Raw genomic sequence first — 17,866 nt, 5'->3', positions numbered from 1 at the left:
ATCCCTCTGCCCACTACTAATTAAGGGTCACGTCAGTGTATGTCACCTCCGACATTCATTCATTCGTCAAGTGGATGGAGGACTGGCCCTGTTGCTGTCTCCAGAGCGGCCTGTAATATTCACCTGTGGGCAATCTGGCAACTTGCAGAAGTCGTTTTTCACCCTTAAAGATGAGTTGTGTGGATGGAATAGCCAAGGAACAGACATGCCAGGTTTTAGAATTGTCCACCATGAAGTCACAAGGCCTTGCTCTGACAGAGATCTGTGATTGTGTGTTAAGTTCATATTTTCATATAGTTCAGTTACATAGTTATATGTTGTGAAGATTAATAAATGAAAATTAATATAGTGTATTAGATAAACAAGACTGGTGCATTTATTTAGTAAACTGCATAGGCCCTCTCAGGTAACAAATAAATTATGATTTTATGAATCTGCTGTACACTGAAGCACAGGTCAGTGTAAACATTGGTTAACAAGGACAGAACATGAAATTTGAAAAAGTACAAATCTTAATGTAGATTTTTGTGCAAAGTAAGACTTGGCTTGTTTACAATAGGGAACGTGAATGTCACGCCATGCTGCATACCCATTGCTAATTCAGGTTGAATCTAGGAGCGAGACCCCATCTCTGCCACACCAAGCTCCATTAAACTTGTATAGCCTTACTGTAAGCCAGTTGTCTTATTCTAGCGTGTCTCTTTGCTCCCTACTGCACAACCGCACTGCTGAAACAGCTCATTAAACAGATTGGTTGGCCCACCAGTAAAAGACATCATGCAAAGTTTAAGTTCACACAGTTGACCTGGAATGTGACTTCAAGCAAATGTTTGCTTTTCAATACATTATCAGTGGTCGGTGAAGGTTAGACATCCAGGTAATAAGATACACCAAAAAGCAGTTACTCAAGCAACTGGATATGATTTTGGAAACGGTCAGACATTTCAGGACTGGTAGCATCCACATCCTTTCGTCAGTAACATTAAGGAATCAGAGGAGAAATGCAGGTTTATAAGCACGAACTATTATTAATTTATTTATAAGTAAAGACAATTTTTTTAGAAGTCCAAAAGGAAACAAAGGTTAGACAAGTCAAAACAAGATGATGCAAATTTGTCATTATCAGTTGAATGTGTATCATCATACTATAGACTTAGTAAATTTTTTGCTTTTCTGCAAGGTACAATTATATCAATGCATTAATTTTTTTTAATAACACCAAACATGCCTTAGCACAGATATTTACATCAGAGAATTTTGTCTTCAATCAGTGGTTATATTTCTGTGCAATTGTGATGATAGGACCAACTTGGTTGTCTCTGTCATGTTTGCCTATAATGTGATTGTCATACCACAGTGAATATATTTCTTTTTCCACATATCTGCAAGTTGTGTTTTTCAAGGAATGATGATGTAATGAATGATGCGTGTAAAATCAAATTACAGTAATCTTTCTTAATTTTCCTCTATATATAGATAAGGCTTACGTCATTGCTGTGAAAAGATATCAATTTGAAAATACTCCAAGACCTGCCAAGATAACACAACGTGACTTGGTTATAGAATTCATAGCCTTTCCACCAAAATAAGTACATGGAAATCAATAGTTGTTTCCTGAATATTCTGATCTCAGAATATATAATATAAGTCCTTCAAGGGATGACATGAAGCATTTAGCAAGAATTTGTATACACACACAACATTAGTTTCAGCATCCACTATAATTTTGGTAAACAGTTTCGTATTTATATTTTAACTATTGGTAACCCAAAAATGCCTAAGCATGTTTAACAGATGGTTCATGTACAACAGTGTTTTAAAATCAGTATCTCATGTAAAAAATGCAGCAGATTTTATCAGGTAACAGCAGGGATTTGATTCGAATGCAGTTTGTACAAAAACATAAAAGATTTAATTGTACCTTCAGTTGATATTAATGGGGAAGAGCAAATCCTGATTAAGAAACAGCATCTTTGATTAATGGTAAGTATAAAACCAGTGTTGCTTTTTTCATCAACCTTTAGAGAATTACTTTTGAGTACCTGTCCCGATTAAAATGTATTCAGTATGGTTTGGCATTGACAGTCAACAAGTGCAAAAGGCATCAAATTATTATTCTGAGAGAATAGCCAAACCTTTTTACCTGCCATTAGTAAGCCTAGCAATAGGAAGAAAGCTGTTGTCCTTTTAGTGTGCCTTAAACTCCACTCATGGTCCATTTCTGTTATCTATGTCCATTTAGGAAGCTCAGGTTCTGCGGCATTAAAATGGAAAGGGGTCACTAAGTATCTCTTCTTGCAAGCAGATTAGATGCTGCTAATTAATGATCTAACTTCAGGGGAGGAATTACATGTATTTTTACCAGTGGTCCTTTACAGCAAAGACTCATTCGCATTTTGATGACGTAGTATTTTCAAACAGGTTGCATCAAAAACCAACTGCCCACAAGAATCTCAGACAGCTTTTTCCAAAACAAGAGCTGAATTTTGTATGACACATATACATGTACAGTGTGTATACATTTATGTACGTTACTATTCAAAGAATGACCCAATTTTGCAATTGTACAGTATGAAGATTGTATGATGTAAACGACTGGGGTTTTAGAAATGCTTATCAATTTGAAAGTAAATCTGGAATACAGTTTCTGCACATTCAGAAGCACGTACTAGTGGTTCATTGAAGGATGGATTGCAAGTCTTGTTCAAACTTTTCCATATATGCATTTAGAACTACCAGTATTACTCACTATTAGTACAGAATGGCAATGTAGTCAGCTTCGAAAGGTGGTCACAAAACTGCACATTATTTTAAAGATTTACAGGAAAGGACTTAATTTATTCTTTGCAATGAAACTTGCAAGCTGAGATCGGTTGCTGTATCAATCTCATCACAGAGTTTATGGCAAAATAAAACATATTCCTGCCATGTTGCTAGATTAGTGATATATATTTGTACACATAGATAACTGAGTCAGCAATTGACCTGATTCACTGATATTTTTGGTGCAAAGGAAGTGACTTGAAACCATTTCAGCACCAGGGACAGGTACAGTAGAGAGAAGCTCATGTGAGGTTCACTAGAACTGTTTTTACATATTTTTCTCTCCAACTGAATGATATGCAAGAGAAAAGGTTTCAGGGTCTTTAACTTAGATCAAGCTCTGGGCCACCACCATCAAATAACAACAAAAATACTTTTGCAGCTCACAAGCCAACAAGCCAAGCCACCGACACACTAACAAATACCAGAAACCAACAAAAGACACGTATGACTTCATGGCATATGAGACAATTACAGAAAATGCAATCATCCAGCACATTGTGGATCTGTAGCATATGCAATAATAAATTCATGCAAGCTATTCTGGGAAAATCTTGTTAGGTTTGAAGTACCTGGTGAGTCACAACCAATAGCAGGTATTTTTGTATACTTTAAGACGTCATTAGCAGGAAAGGCAGGGGAAAGCTTTTGTAGACAAGTCCATTAGCAAGTGCTTGACAACCTCATTAAAATCCCAGTGATGAGTTTCTACATAACTTGTAACAGTCAAGTGTTTACCATAAACTAGTGAGTGCTATTTTATCTGCCGTTGCTGTGCGTCACAGGCCCTGAAAGCCTGCGTATACATAAACCAATTAGACGGTTTTCAGGATCTCCCGTGGCAGTCGTGCTGCCCTCTTGACGTTCATCTTATCAAGTCTTTCATGGCTTCATCTCTGGGGGCAACCGAGGCACGTGTCATCGCTCTGTGACTTCTTACAAAAAACTTGTTTGTGACGCCTTTGCTAGAGACGAGATGTTAGACTTAAGCTCCGTGAGCGTCATAACAGGCTTGGGTATATCTCGTTGCATTTGAAAAAGGGAAGGAAAACATCCGGAAGCGTGTTTTCTTTGCATGCTGATTAATACATCAGCTTACATCACATACATTGTTTGAGGAGGGAAAGAAGCCCTATTGATAATTGATAAGCTGCCAGTTCCCTTCTGATACCATGTAAAATTTATGGCGCTCGGGATCCGTGCAGCCTCACTTTGAGGGCTTAGATGATAATGCATCTATCATGCTGCATCTACAATACGTTCAGCTCAGCCATAACTGGACCAAAGATAGCCACTCTACAGTCAGGATATATTTTCTACCTACAAGCATGAAGTTGCTGCAAACTAGATGAGATATTTACTCTACTGTACAGCACTGCATATCACACTATGGCTGTATCTAAGGGATAGCAATAAACCATTCCTGTTGACTATACCTAATGGCAAATTGTGAAATGTGACAGCCAAGAAAGTTACTTTCTCCTTGGGTGTTGTATTTATGATGCTCCCCTTGTCTAGCTTAGAACAGTGTATTATCCCTTGGAAGTAAATTTGTACAGTATAACTGCAGAGCAATATTCTTATCAATATATGCATACACAGGTCCATGAAAGATTTTTAGGGGCCTGACTAGAATGTGTCTCACAAAGGTGGAGATTCCACTCCAGGCCGTGCTAGCTTTGACTGATCATTCTGATCACCACTCCCAATTACAGGATGTTTCCAGCACCCTTGTCTGAGCACCCATTCTTATGGACAGTCATGCCTCTTTTCGCATGCAATCCCCGTTGCCTAGGTAACAACAAGACGATGCATTTGCATCACTGTGCTTGGGAAGAAGGTAGGATGCCCTGGACACCGGAGAGAGAGTGGGGTTTGTACGTGAGGGATCGGACTCTACAGGCAACATCAGGAGTCGGGTGATTAATTCTGGACTCTTGGCTGAGTCTTCATCATTTTAGAGAGTTATGTATTACCAACGTGCTCGGAATTCTCCATGCTTTGATGCCCGTGACAAGTCTTAACAAAGATTCCTTAAGGGAACATTCAAGAGGGAATTTAGCTTGACCTTTCTTATTGTCCCAATGGGAAAGAAAAAATTTTAAAGATTAACCTCTCTACTATTCAGCATTGACTTCAGTTTAATGCAGACAGTCTATGTTCTTCATGCAAAACAGTCCAGGCATATAGTTTGGGACTAAAAACTTAATATGTTCTTTTCATTCATTGACAAGTTCATGCTTCATGCAGCTCACCATTGGACAGAAATATACTTATCTTACATGTACATTGTGTAGTTGTAACCAAAATGACAAAAGCTTCAAGATAGCTGGAGGATTACTATTTGAAGATCATGGTATGTTACGATTTTAGCAGTTATTTAAGTTTAAGAAATACAAGAAAACAAGAAAGGACAGAAAGTATGGCCAAACTAGACTACCGGTATCACAAAAGTAAGATAGGCAAAATTTTGTAATCGGTGAGCCTTGATAGATAGCTTAAGAGCTGTATCAAAATTGTATCAAAATTGTGATAAATATTCCCAACGTAGCACTAGAACAAAATGACTGATAGCAGGTGGGATTGATTGTGATGTCACTCCGATATAAGCCTGTCTTTGAATTGATTTTAAGACTAAAAGTAGGAGTACTTTTTCTCAGTGCACACAAACCTTTGACACTATGCCAAGGATGGAAAATCCCATGATATGCGAAGTCGTGTTGGGAGAATTGTTACAAGTTTGAATTAAAATATATGCAGTCAAAAGATCAGGATTCATAGGGACTGTGACTTGCAGTGTAAATTGAAAACTTGACTGTTAGAATGCAGACGTACATATTTTTTAGCAGGCTGTGACAGAACCAACTCCTCAAAGCATTTTCCACATCAAGATACAGTTGAATTTTGTACACCACACACGTTTTATGCAAGACTTTTCCAAGAATGACCTCCGTTTGTGGTTTTGCAACGGTCATACGACTAATAATGTGACCAGGTGTATATAAATGCATGTCAAACAGTGCCCACAAGGACACCCATGACATTCCTTAATGGCTAGATAAATACAGCAGAATGTGACGACCTTTCTTTTTTTCCTAGGTGAGAGAGATAGAATTTCCTTGACACTGTTCAGCGCTATGAAGTGTTACTCCATAAATCCAGAGTTTGACATTGCTGTCACTAGGTATTACAGCCAACTGGGCCATTCCAATTTCTCTTCACCTTAACTTCGACTGACTACTATATAATGGTTCTGGCAGCAAGCCCTTCCACTGGTCTGGCGCTTGGGGAGAAGATTCAGCCTGACAGTGGGAGATGGTGTAACACACTCAGGCTACCTTCACCTTCGGGGAAGACAAATCGTGCAAGGAAACGTGACTGTACAATCTTTAGAGGGTAAATGTGTCGACACTCTGTCTCACAAACCAGAGTGTTTTCTTTTAAACCTGACGCATTGGTACAATCTTACCATGGCGATAGTGACAAATTTTCTAGTATTTTGGGTTCAGTCCCGCCCGCAAGCTGCTGGTGTACCTTTGATGTATTTTGTAATGGTGTAGAGTTAAACGTCAGGGAAGAAAAATGTGTAAATATACATTAAAGAAACAAGAGTTAGAAGTGACTGAGTCATTGATGAAAGAATCAGAAACAGTATATAACATCGTAGCATCTAATACTAGTACATTTTTTGTAGGTCAGCAATGCTATGAGATGAATGTTCATCAGTGTTGGTAAAAGGTTACGCTATTTTCTAAAAATGCAAACATTGGAGTCTCCAAATCTTTGTGTAGTAAAGTGGTTTAACCTTTTCTAGAAAAATATGGTATACCCACACCGATGAACTTTAAATTTCACGCTAGCCTAGCTTCTCACCATGTGGGTTACCAACTTGGTCACGCATTACTGTGGGGTGACGCCATTCCTCACCCACTGACATTCATCACAATTTTTACATTCGACCCCATTTCCTGTGTCTGACATTTTGACTTCCTGTCATTTTGCCTGTCATTGTCAACCTTCCTGCCACCCATAAACAGGACACAACCCACAGCAACTTAGAATAATACCCCCATACCTGGAAGTTACTAAATGTACATGTTTGAATTATGTAAGCCACTATCATCATCAATAATGATATTAATAGAAGGAACAATGGAAATTTGCAACTTTTGTGCAAATTTTATTTCTGTGTAGAAAAAAAAGGCTTTAGTAATAATTAATCATTGTTTCGAATTCATGTTAATGGTCATTTGCATTCTATTCTTATAGAATGATACTATTAGAGACAATTGCAGTAGTATGATTATGATAATAATAATAATGGAATTAAATTGAAAATTAATGGTTTAAAGCTACTGGTCCCAGATTGGAATTCAATGGCAACTCTAATTGGGACACTCCTCTTTTGAATTTCAAGTTACAATAATTTGTTTAAAAATCATCGATATTTGGTACTGTAATTCTCTTAATTTTTTTTCATTTTGATTCTCATTTTTCAAGCTACATTTTCAAACAAATGTACATCAAGCAACTGCCCTACAGTTCTTAACCTTTGTTATTTGATACTATTTTCATTTAATCCCATGACACTGATAAATAATTATTAATTCTTAGTTTTTCAACATCTATTAATTTTTGTGACAGTAAATGTGGATAAAAGATTACATTCCATTAGATGGTGGCAGAAGCTGTTATGTCATGGTTGCCACAATGTACTGGCATTGTTCTGCACATATTGAGGCAACACTGTCGAACTTTTGTTATTTCCGGCTAGATGTGTAAAGGGCTATGGACGCAATTAGGCAAACTTATGAGTTCTTAGATGACTTTGACAGGATGATATTTCTTGTCGTTTTTATCCAATTATGATTGGGAATGTAATGTATCTTTCCATCATTAGGTATTCCACTCTGAAAATAATATTTTGCATGCTCCAATTTGGATTGACTACGGTCCTCTATATATCCTACTTATATGATGATGAGTATTCCTGCTTTAACATTATTATCATTGTCTGCGCCATAAAAGCTGAATCTCTTTTCTTCTGCATGCCATGGTTGACTACGGTGATATATAATTACAGAGCAAGCCATGACACCTGTACAAAAGAGGCCATTTGCAGAAACACGCAAGCCTAATGACTGTTATGGTATGGCTGTCACTATGAAGGAGCTACATTGTTGCCGTGCGTGGAAATTCTTGGAAATAATTGGTGGTTTGAAGTTTTACCCAGTAATGGAGATGTTTGTTATATTAGATTAAACTCTATGCAAATTTTGAAAACCCGATATGAGTGGTTTAGTCATACTTAGACAAATAAATACATCATTAAAAGAAACAATTTTTGAGATTGTTGTAACTTTTAGGCCAGTATGCCAGTTATCAGTCAGATATGCATTCTCAGTCATAAAGTTAAAAGCTACAAACGTAACATATATTTAGGAATATTATGCATGTATGCACCAGTAAGGCCACCATTTCACTAGATGACAATCGCTGAGTGATGGTTGAGCCCACAAAATGGTGGTTGTGTAACCCTTGACTTTATAATTGGAATATGATGAACATAGTATGATGTAAAAGACAACATTTACAGAAATGATTATTGTTCTTTATCTTTGAAATTCATTGTGCAATCTGTAAAATTTTTGGTCTAGTGGAAAGGTGGTCCATAAAAGATTATAAGAAGATAAGGTCTTTGAGATTTTATGGAAAAGAAAGTTAAATTACCAAATTTTCTAGATTCTAACAATATAGGTGCCATTGGTCACAATGCTTGTAGCAACAAAAATACAGTAATGTAATGTAATAGTAAAATACACCAGTAATCCTGCTATATTATTTAGTGGTCAGAATCAGATACACCCCAATTAATGGTTGGCCAATTGAGGCTGCATTACTTCCAACCCAATGTCTTTGACCCATTAAAAGACGACATTAATAGATAACCTGATCCATACTACATTGTATTTGCAGTGATAGTACCCACAGATAGTTAAAAGAAGTCTCCCTTTATCTGTTTTATTGTCCAATATAGGCCATGAATGAGTCTGTATCTATGAACCAATCATAATGCAAAAATTTTTTAAAATTGAAATAATTTTGAAAAATTTTATGTGTATAGTAGGTAGACTACTTAGTAAGCAGAATTTTAGTGCAATATGCATATAATTGTGTTTTGTGTTCATTTCAGAAATGAACATAAAGCACAATTATATCCATATTTTTATCGTCATGCGTCACAAGACTTTTCTGACTCACTAGGGTCAGCATTGTGTATATGGAAGAGGTTCAGGAGAGAGATCTTTAATATTTCATGAACGTATGATACAGGCCTGTCCCCAGAGTTCAAGACTTGGGTTAGCACTCAGGGCGACCTTCATGAAAGGCCACACTAACGAGGATATGATATCACATCACAGTTTTTCTTGGATTGATAGAAATTCATGTACCAATGGCATACATGTAAGAGAGCTGAGAGAATATAACAACAAAGGATTTAAAAGCAACAGAAGGGGGCGATAGTGGCCGTGGCATTTGACAACTGATCCAGATCGAATATCCTGACATTTCTGGAATTGAACAGGTTGCGTCAAAAGTGTAAATTTAGCACTGACTTGCATAAATTCTACACATTTATGAATAGGATATAAGAAAGCGTAGAAAAACTGTTATAAGAGGGTAGCACTTATTCTACATGTGCATGTAAAGTTACTGTATCTTGTTCTTAATAAGCAAAAGAATTCTATAGTATTAGCTATTATTCAAGCACTGTATGATCAAAATTTAATGCAATATGAAAAGGTCAACAATCTGGTAAAGGGCAGGCTAAATTTTCTATGTATATTTGGGTTGCCTTAAATGATATAAATCAGTGTGAAATTGAATTGAAATCAAATGACTGTCTAGTTTGTGTCATGGTAGGAAAGCTGACAAAGCTCATGTGAAATTTTGTATCCTTGGCTGATGCAAGACTAGAGTAAACTACAATTTCTCTTATACAAAGCACAGTACTTAAATGTCTTTTATTGAAAAGTACTGTCCACCTTCAGTTGGCTTCGATACGAAGCCCTATTTTACTTGCAGTGGGTAACAGTCTATCCAATCTGTACAAAATGTATTTCTCTGTATTATTATATATCGTATTATAATATTATTAGTTATTTATGGGTATAGAATGTAATTTGTTTTTGTCAGGAAAAATAATATCAAAAGAACTAATTCATTATCTTAAATGCAAGCAGGCTTATATATATAGTCCCTCAAAATCTAATTACTAGTATATTTAATTTCTTCAGATTTACCAACAAGTTGCTACCTTGCAACTACTTCTATTTGCATACAGTGTCTACTGTAAAAGTACATGTATGTGCTTACCTTACAAGAAGACAGGTCAGCCCACAGACTGTGTAGAATTGTGACTCTTTAATTCCTACTCCACTGCATGCAGAAAATACGCAAGGAAAAAGTCCCAATATTCCTTAAACCATAACAGAGTTCTACTTTCTCCAATCCTCAGGTAGATGGTTACTCACAATCGTGAATTAAAGAAAATCAAACAACTTTAGTAGTAAGTTTGTCGAATAGTGGAGTTGCATAGGGCATGCTGCCGAAGCTGTTACAGAATTGGAGTTACAGAAGGATGCGGATGTCCTCATTCCTCGGAAAAACCACCTGGTACATACATGTACTGTTCATCCCAGCCGAACATGACATCTCACATGTTTTTTTGTTGTTTTTTTGGAGAAATTTCCCCTGCAAACTGCTGATCATCAGAGGAAGGTGATAAAATCCAAGAGAACAGCTGTGCATTCCAGTCTGGCCCCTTATTTCCACCTCCGGGAGGAAGATATCTGTTGCAGATAGCGCTCCGAGGAGTAATTCCGCCAGTAATCGCAATGTATAATTGACGAAAAGTCATCCACATTCTTGCAGTAAGCACGGAGAGCTAGTCCACTAATTCAGTCTACTGTACGCAGTCATCTCTGTACAATTTGATTGTTGATTCAGCGTTGCATTGATACTCGATAATCCGAGCATTGCATGGTTTTACAATTATGAAAGAAAACAAGCTCCATATTGATGAAGGTTTTATCTGATGCTTCTTTGAACTTATCCGGTAAATGATGGTGCTTCTCAGCGAGTAGGTCACATATATCCATTTGGCAAGATATTTGACAGCCTTAATAGAAGGTACTATAGAGTTTCATGTTTGTTTTGTTGTGCACAGGACTTTTAAATTTGTGTTGTTGTTTCTATGGTTATGGACCCTATAGAATAGGCTGATGCAAAGAAATCACAGAATTGATGTTATCTTTGGCAGTATTTAACCATGGATAATCGGAAACAGTGGTGTATACAAATGAGTAATAATTTTTATGAATTTTGTTCCTGTCTCAAATTTTTAAATCATTTTCAAAAATTTGGTTGTATTGTATTATATATTGTATGCATAAATATGAGCACTATTATGTTATTTACTAGTATACATGCAGCAATTGTTACAATGTAGCTAGCATAGATCAAAGATAGAGACCTTTTGGAAAGCAGTTTGACTGTGTCAGTAATGTTTTTTTTCTGTTTTCATGTTGTGATTACCAGCAAGTTCAACTTGTGAACGTACAAGAAGAAGAGTAATGTCGAACAATTTGGTGAATGGCCATGTCAGTGGGATGAGCTTAGGGCCCCTAAGTGCACTTCTGAGTGAAGTCGGCCAAATCAGGAGCATCAGTGGATAAATGACCACTTGTTGGATTCGGAGCACCTGTCCCATTTTGCATCAGGGTAGTACTAATGGTGCCGGGATTCGGAAGTCTAGAAAGGTGATAACTACTCAAATTTCGAAGTATATACAATAGATGTTCTGGCAACTGGACCAAACTGTGGCTTGACCATTTAACAACCATCATGTGTCGACAACTTTGATTGTGTTGTCCCAGATTGGAGAGACACCACAAGTTTCTGGGTAGAACTGAAGCGTCATGGTCCCGACATGTGTCTCTCGCGAGCTGACACCTTCCCCCATAGGGGTGTAGTTGCCCACAGGGGTGTAGTTGGAGTAGAAAACTTTATTGTTGCACTCTGTACGTTCAACCACATTGTAGGCAAGCCTGAAGCGAAGGTGGCTTGGCATGGTCAGGTCATCAGGGTGCTGATGGTAAAGGAACCTGAACACAATGTCACAGTTGTCCATACACGGGTTCTCCTTACGAACCAAAGCATAAGTTGTCATGTTGTAGAACAATTTTGGTGCAAGCATCTTTTGATGTTCGCTGCTCCACATGCCAAAACTACGACACTTCCTGGTGAGCTGGAATCCCTGCCGTGTAGCTGCTTTAATCTCGTCTATCCCCACCAGCTTCTCTGACCAGGAGGGGTTTATGTTTTCTCGACTATTTATGTTCACATGCATTTGGCGTACTTGGATGTAGGAATGGTTTTCCAACAAAACTCTGTGCAGTGCTAGACCCCCGAATGTCGTGAGCCCGCCCACCAGTAGAACCCAGCATGTACCCACCAGGGAGCATAAAGCTCTTTTAAGCTTCTGTTGCTTGTAGCGTATATGTCTGGGGGATGCCAGAATGTTCAGCGGGGAATCCTCTAAGGCTGGTTCTTGTGCCTCGAGAGGCTTATGCTCCTCACTGTCACCGAACACAAACACGAGAGAATACAGGAAAACAAATACCATATGGATGAGCACCGCACTCTGTGTCAATATGTGGACCAAGTCGGGCGCCGTAAGTTTGCATAATTGTGTGTTTATTGCTGAGGTTGCTGTGTCCACCACTACCAACTGTGGTCCGTGTAGGAACAATAAGGTCATCTTCAAATACTTTCTAGATACCCTACAATCCATGCTCAAGGTATCCCTCCTTCGTCCATGGACACATCTAGATAATGTTCTCATAAATAGCAGCAAGACAGACACGCCGATACCTACCATGAGGCTGAGCTTAATCCCTGCGATCCAGTCAATCTCTCCCAACTCTGATATGTAGCCATAGTAATGGTTGAGCCAGATGAAGTACACAGAGTCGAAGCATATCATTCCCAAGGAAAGGGTGGATGTCACAAAGCTGAGCAGCGACAGGACAACCATACAGGGAGATAGTAGTAAAGGCACCTGTTTTTTCTTTGCATTCCTGTTCAATCCGGGTGGAAAGTCTTGAATTTCAAACTCCAAAGTGGTGTATGTGCAGGGAGTGTGGTTAAGATGATTCCCCTGATGGATACATGCTTGCCGCGTGAGCTCCGAGCTGGGGTTGCTGCTTGATTGGGACTCCCGGCACTCGGAGATGTCTGGCAGCCCGTTACACAGGCCAGGCTTCCCACAGCTGGGAGCAGGCATCGCCGGCTCTTCCCTCGGTCGCAGCTCAGACATGGTAATGTCCACGCAGCTGCTCTGACAGGAGCTGTAGACACTGTTGCTGCCACTGGGCCACGACAGGCTGCTGGGCCATACATCCTCCATTCCTGCACTATTCCACACACGTAATGCATATGAAAGGCTAATTCTGACCAGGGTTAATTGCTTCTTTCAGACTCTCCGAGTCGAGCGCCGGTGTTTGTCTTTCGGGGGAAAAACAAAGCCAGAAGCCCAGCAGGTTGTCTCTGGGCAGTTTATTCCTGGTCTATTGCTGACAATACTGTCCCCCCATCGCTTTATCACGACATCACAACACGCCCCCGAGAACCCAGCTGGCGATACTGCCTCTTCTCCAGATGCATATCACTGTGGAGCCCTCGCCGGCAGTAGACACCAACAATTATCCATCACACAGCTTTTGGGGACCGCCATCAAAATTAGGGAGACCAGCATTTAATGTGGAGCATTTAGAGGCTCAGAGTGGGAGGGACTATTCATCCTTGTAATGAACCCCACGGGATCTTCTCAATACCAACTCATTGAATATGTTTAGCGGACCCTGTAAGTGGATATCCAATGGCGTTAATGTGGGTTGCCATGGCGATGAACTCGTGGCTGCCCCTCTCCAATAGGAAATCAATGCCTGTCACCCTCCCAGGTATGCCACACTAATCTCCTGGGTAACAATAGGTAGCATGATAGTGCTGATTCTGATGGGAGATGATAATGAAGATTCCTGTAAGCGCCGTACAGCCCCTAACACACAGTGAGTTGGATTGATAGGCTGCAGTAGTCTGTGCCAATTATAGACAAGGCAGGGCAGGACCCAGCCTAGGAGCACCCAGGGCAGTCCCACAGGACCCGCAGTGCACAATTTAAAACCCGACCTTTCCTACTGGTTTACAGTCCCTGCTGCCTTTGGATAATTTAGCCACTAAGACCCTTTGAACTTGCTTTGTACAAATCCTTTGCATACAGCGGCCATGTGACGCCAGCTCTGCAAAGCCCAGACAGAATGTCTTGGCTCGCATGTTCATAGTAGAATGTATAACTATCACCATGTTTTCAAGATTTTGTGCTGGACTGTGAGTTTCATTGTTACTTTGTAGGCAGCCATTAGTGAAAGCCTGTTCTATTCTTTGACTTGCTTTTGGAAGGATAAATCTCATTGAAATTTTATGTAAGTCACTGGGTACATTTTGCATTTCAGAGCTTTAAAACAAAATCTGTACCACAATCAAAACTTCTATGTTCTAAATATTCATTTTCATTAATAAATTCCTGTATCATAGTGAAGAAGGAACCTTAAAAGAAGTGAAATTTTCAATGTTGGACAGTTATGATAAAGTTTGAAGCATCCATATTGTGCCATTCTAGTCTTTATGTATTTCGATGATTTCGGTCACCACAATTTGTGGGGAGTCCATATGGGTACATTTTTACATGTACCACATGGGTTTGATGCATACATCTTAATCTTTATCAAGTCATGCATTCATCACTGGGATAATTTACCACAACAAATCAAAATCCATATGCAGAAACTTTGTCATAATATGTCACTAGGGACAGACATGATTTGTGGCACTGGAACAAATGAAATTGCTGACATTCTGGCTATGGTTCAGAATTGATGAAGTCACTGGAACATTGCAGTATCTAATGCACTTAATCCTGCTTTCATCAGTGGCACTGAGAAACCAATCATTTGTTTCTAGTTGTGCATAATTGTAAATCTTTTAATTTCCCAGACCAATTACTGATTTTCGTGTGGGGAAGGTATCACATAACAGTTATCCAATGATATAACTACACTGTCCAACCCTGCATCAGATTTTGATGTCATTGTTTCTTAATGGTCCCAACATTATTCAATATTGTATCCCAGAAGGGTTTAGGCTTGGCCAGTAGCCATGTAGAAAAGGCAGTGTCTGCACTGAAAACTAAAATGCAGATAGAGTTTATTCCCAATTGGTATATAGTACTGTGACACGAAACAGCAAAAATTAGACTGGGCTATGCATATATTATGCTTTCTCCAGCACCACGTAAAGTGTACAGATTCACGGTTCAACAGTCACAGCTTTGTGAGCATGCAGACGTGCCAATACTAAATATCACTACTTGTAATTACGTAATACACCATGTACATTTGAAATTACTAATCCACAGTAGTAAAATAGTATAAAGTACCATATGAAGATATTTATTGAACAAGGTACTGTATCAAGATATACGTGATTGTATATTCAATATAGAATTAATGGCTGCATTAAAACTAATATGATAAATCAAGGAGCTTTAAATTCATAAATATACGATATCGCATTATCAAGAAAGATACAGATGTTGGTCCATGAAATCTTGTCACTAATAAATTGTACTTTCACTATCAGTAATAACTTCCAGGAATTGGAATGAATCATAAAGAAATGAATGGCCCCTGCTGGAAAGATCCATTATCAACATTTTGGAATTGTGATGTGAGTTTTACTGATTTGCTCGCTCTCCCTGATTACTTGCATGTAAATGTTTTAAAAGATATTGATATTATACTGGCTTCTGTATTCTTCTGTCACATTTGCAAAATTTTCCCATTCAAGATTTATGTCCACAAAGGGATATGCTCATATCCATAAATCACCTAGTTTGTATAATTAGGAGATAACTTAATCAAATAATGATTTGCTTTTGAACTTCTCACCTCTGCAGAGCTTACTATTTTACATACAAGTAAACAAGTCAAAGTGTAACGGGGCATAGTACATGTACAAGGTAGCCTATACTAAAGAAATGGTCTAGAAATGGTGCGTGAAATGTTCTATAATAGTTAGCAGTAATAGTGTGGTCTGCATTGCTATGAAATCCTTTTTTTGGCAAATATTCACACTGCATCATAAAAACTGTTGGGAAATCTGTAACCTTTAGAGGAAACTTCAGAAGCCAAACGAAGAGAACTGATCAGTGTTAACCATCCAGTCTTCAAAATGAGCATTGCTGCAAAGTATCTGTTCAAATTTCACACATGATTTGGCACTTATATGATAAATAATATGATAACAACAACAGTAGGAACATGCAGTCCCAATGAAGCTTAGCTATTGTGAAAGTTGCCATGCTGAGGTAAGTCCCCATCCCTGGTGATGTTATAACTTCTATCTGACAACAACAGTGTGATGTCTAGCTGTAATTGGTCCGCTTTGTCATCACCTGAAAGTCACACTTCCCATTATGTTCTCAGCAGACATATAAAAGATTGTTAGTTCTGCAGGTAGCTGATCCAATTTTAGATCTAATGAGCTCCCCATGGAGAGAAGGACACTTCTTTGGTTGTTTTCTACATTCATTGTACAGTTCTTCCTGCATATTGGAGGACCAGAATTAAAATGCCTTTCATTCCATATTGGGCGATGCACCATGTTTTTTGAGGAGAAAGGAAAGTGTTATGTTGGGATTCCTTGGCTAACATTGTGTGAACTCCCATAGCAAAATGCTGCAGGGCCATCTTTCTAACCTGAGTGGAGTCACTACAGATGTTAACTGCTGCAAATCAGCAAAAAACACAGCCTGCAGTCATTCCACACCGTCCTGACGTCATCTTGCCGGTCTTCGTTACTCAAAATGTCCCCCTGACGTCATGTGTGCCACTGTATCCATGGCAACGCAAATTGTCCAATTAGTCGTATATCCAGGAAGATGGATGCAGGATGATGTAATCAGTGGAGAACTCTTATATCTTCATCAGTCTGGACCACCATTCCTCACTCCATCATCCCTGTACTTTGTCATCAAAACAACACCATTAGTACACTTTTGTATCAGTTTTTGGATCAGTTTTTCTTATGAAAGATACGCTCTCAAACACGTACAGGAACAGAGATTCAGACCATATGCTTGATGGGTAATTTCGCACCATTAGCAAATGATTATGACTGTAAATACAATGTAAGGACCTGCTAACTGATGAACGATAGGATTGATAGAGAGAGAAAGAATTGGGTCAGGCTGCAGCATGCATACCCAGTAAGGAAAGAAGGACTGGTGAGATTTGAAGTGATCTCCCTACTATTCCACACTGTTGCAGCAAACCTGTAACAAACAAATGTTAACCCACAAAAGAATAAAAAGATAGTATCATTTACTATAATTCAAACATGATCTGGCTAGTTTTGTTTTGTTTTGTTTTTTTACAAAATTTAGCTACGAGAATAAGGGGTGTCTGAACTGTGCAGATGCAGATATACTGACTTACATGCTATCGTGCCTTTCATGTGATACAAATTTGTCACATTAGGATCACATTACTGTAGTAATTTCTATAATGGCAAAAACTTTTGAAAAAAGATTTGGATATTTGGTCATTTTGCATGAGGTACCTACATTGTGAGGTACCTACATTTAACCTTCTCCCTGCCGCCTATCTCTGTTACCAATACAAAGTGCCATTTTGAAGCTTTATTGCAATAGTTTTATGCCCTGCCACTATAGCATAGTATAACAGAGTAGAACTTATGTATTACATGTAGGCCCTGCGTCAGTCTTTCTGTTGTTGTCAATTTGTCTGTATCTGAAGAGGAATCCCATGCACGTACATGTAAGTAAAGAACTCTCACGAAGCAGTTTATTGGTTATGCCATGCAGATACAGAAAGAATCATCGAGTATGACATTGAAGCTA

At 38.6% G+C, this 17,866-nt stretch overlaps 1 protein-coding gene across 2 annotated transcripts in view; it reads left to right on the top strand.

Moving 5' to 3' along the window:
* Positions 1-17,866, top strand: part of LOC109486774 (lateral signaling target protein 2 homolog) — a 114,146-nt gene that overhangs the window by 42,436 nt on the left and 53,844 nt on the right. The window lies entirely within an intron of this gene.

The sequence above is a fragment of the Branchiostoma belcheri genome, unplaced genomic scaffold, assembly GCF_001625305.1.
Source record: "Branchiostoma belcheri isolate BF01 breed outbred unplaced genomic scaffold, Haploidv18h27 scaffold83, whole genome shotgun sequence".
Classification (NCBI taxonomy): domain Eukaryota; kingdom Metazoa; phylum Chordata; class Leptocardii; order Amphioxiformes; family Branchiostomatidae; genus Branchiostoma; species Branchiostoma belcheri.
The sequence above is the reverse complement of the archived record's forward strand: the minus strand, read 5'-3'. Positions and strand labels throughout refer to the sequence as shown.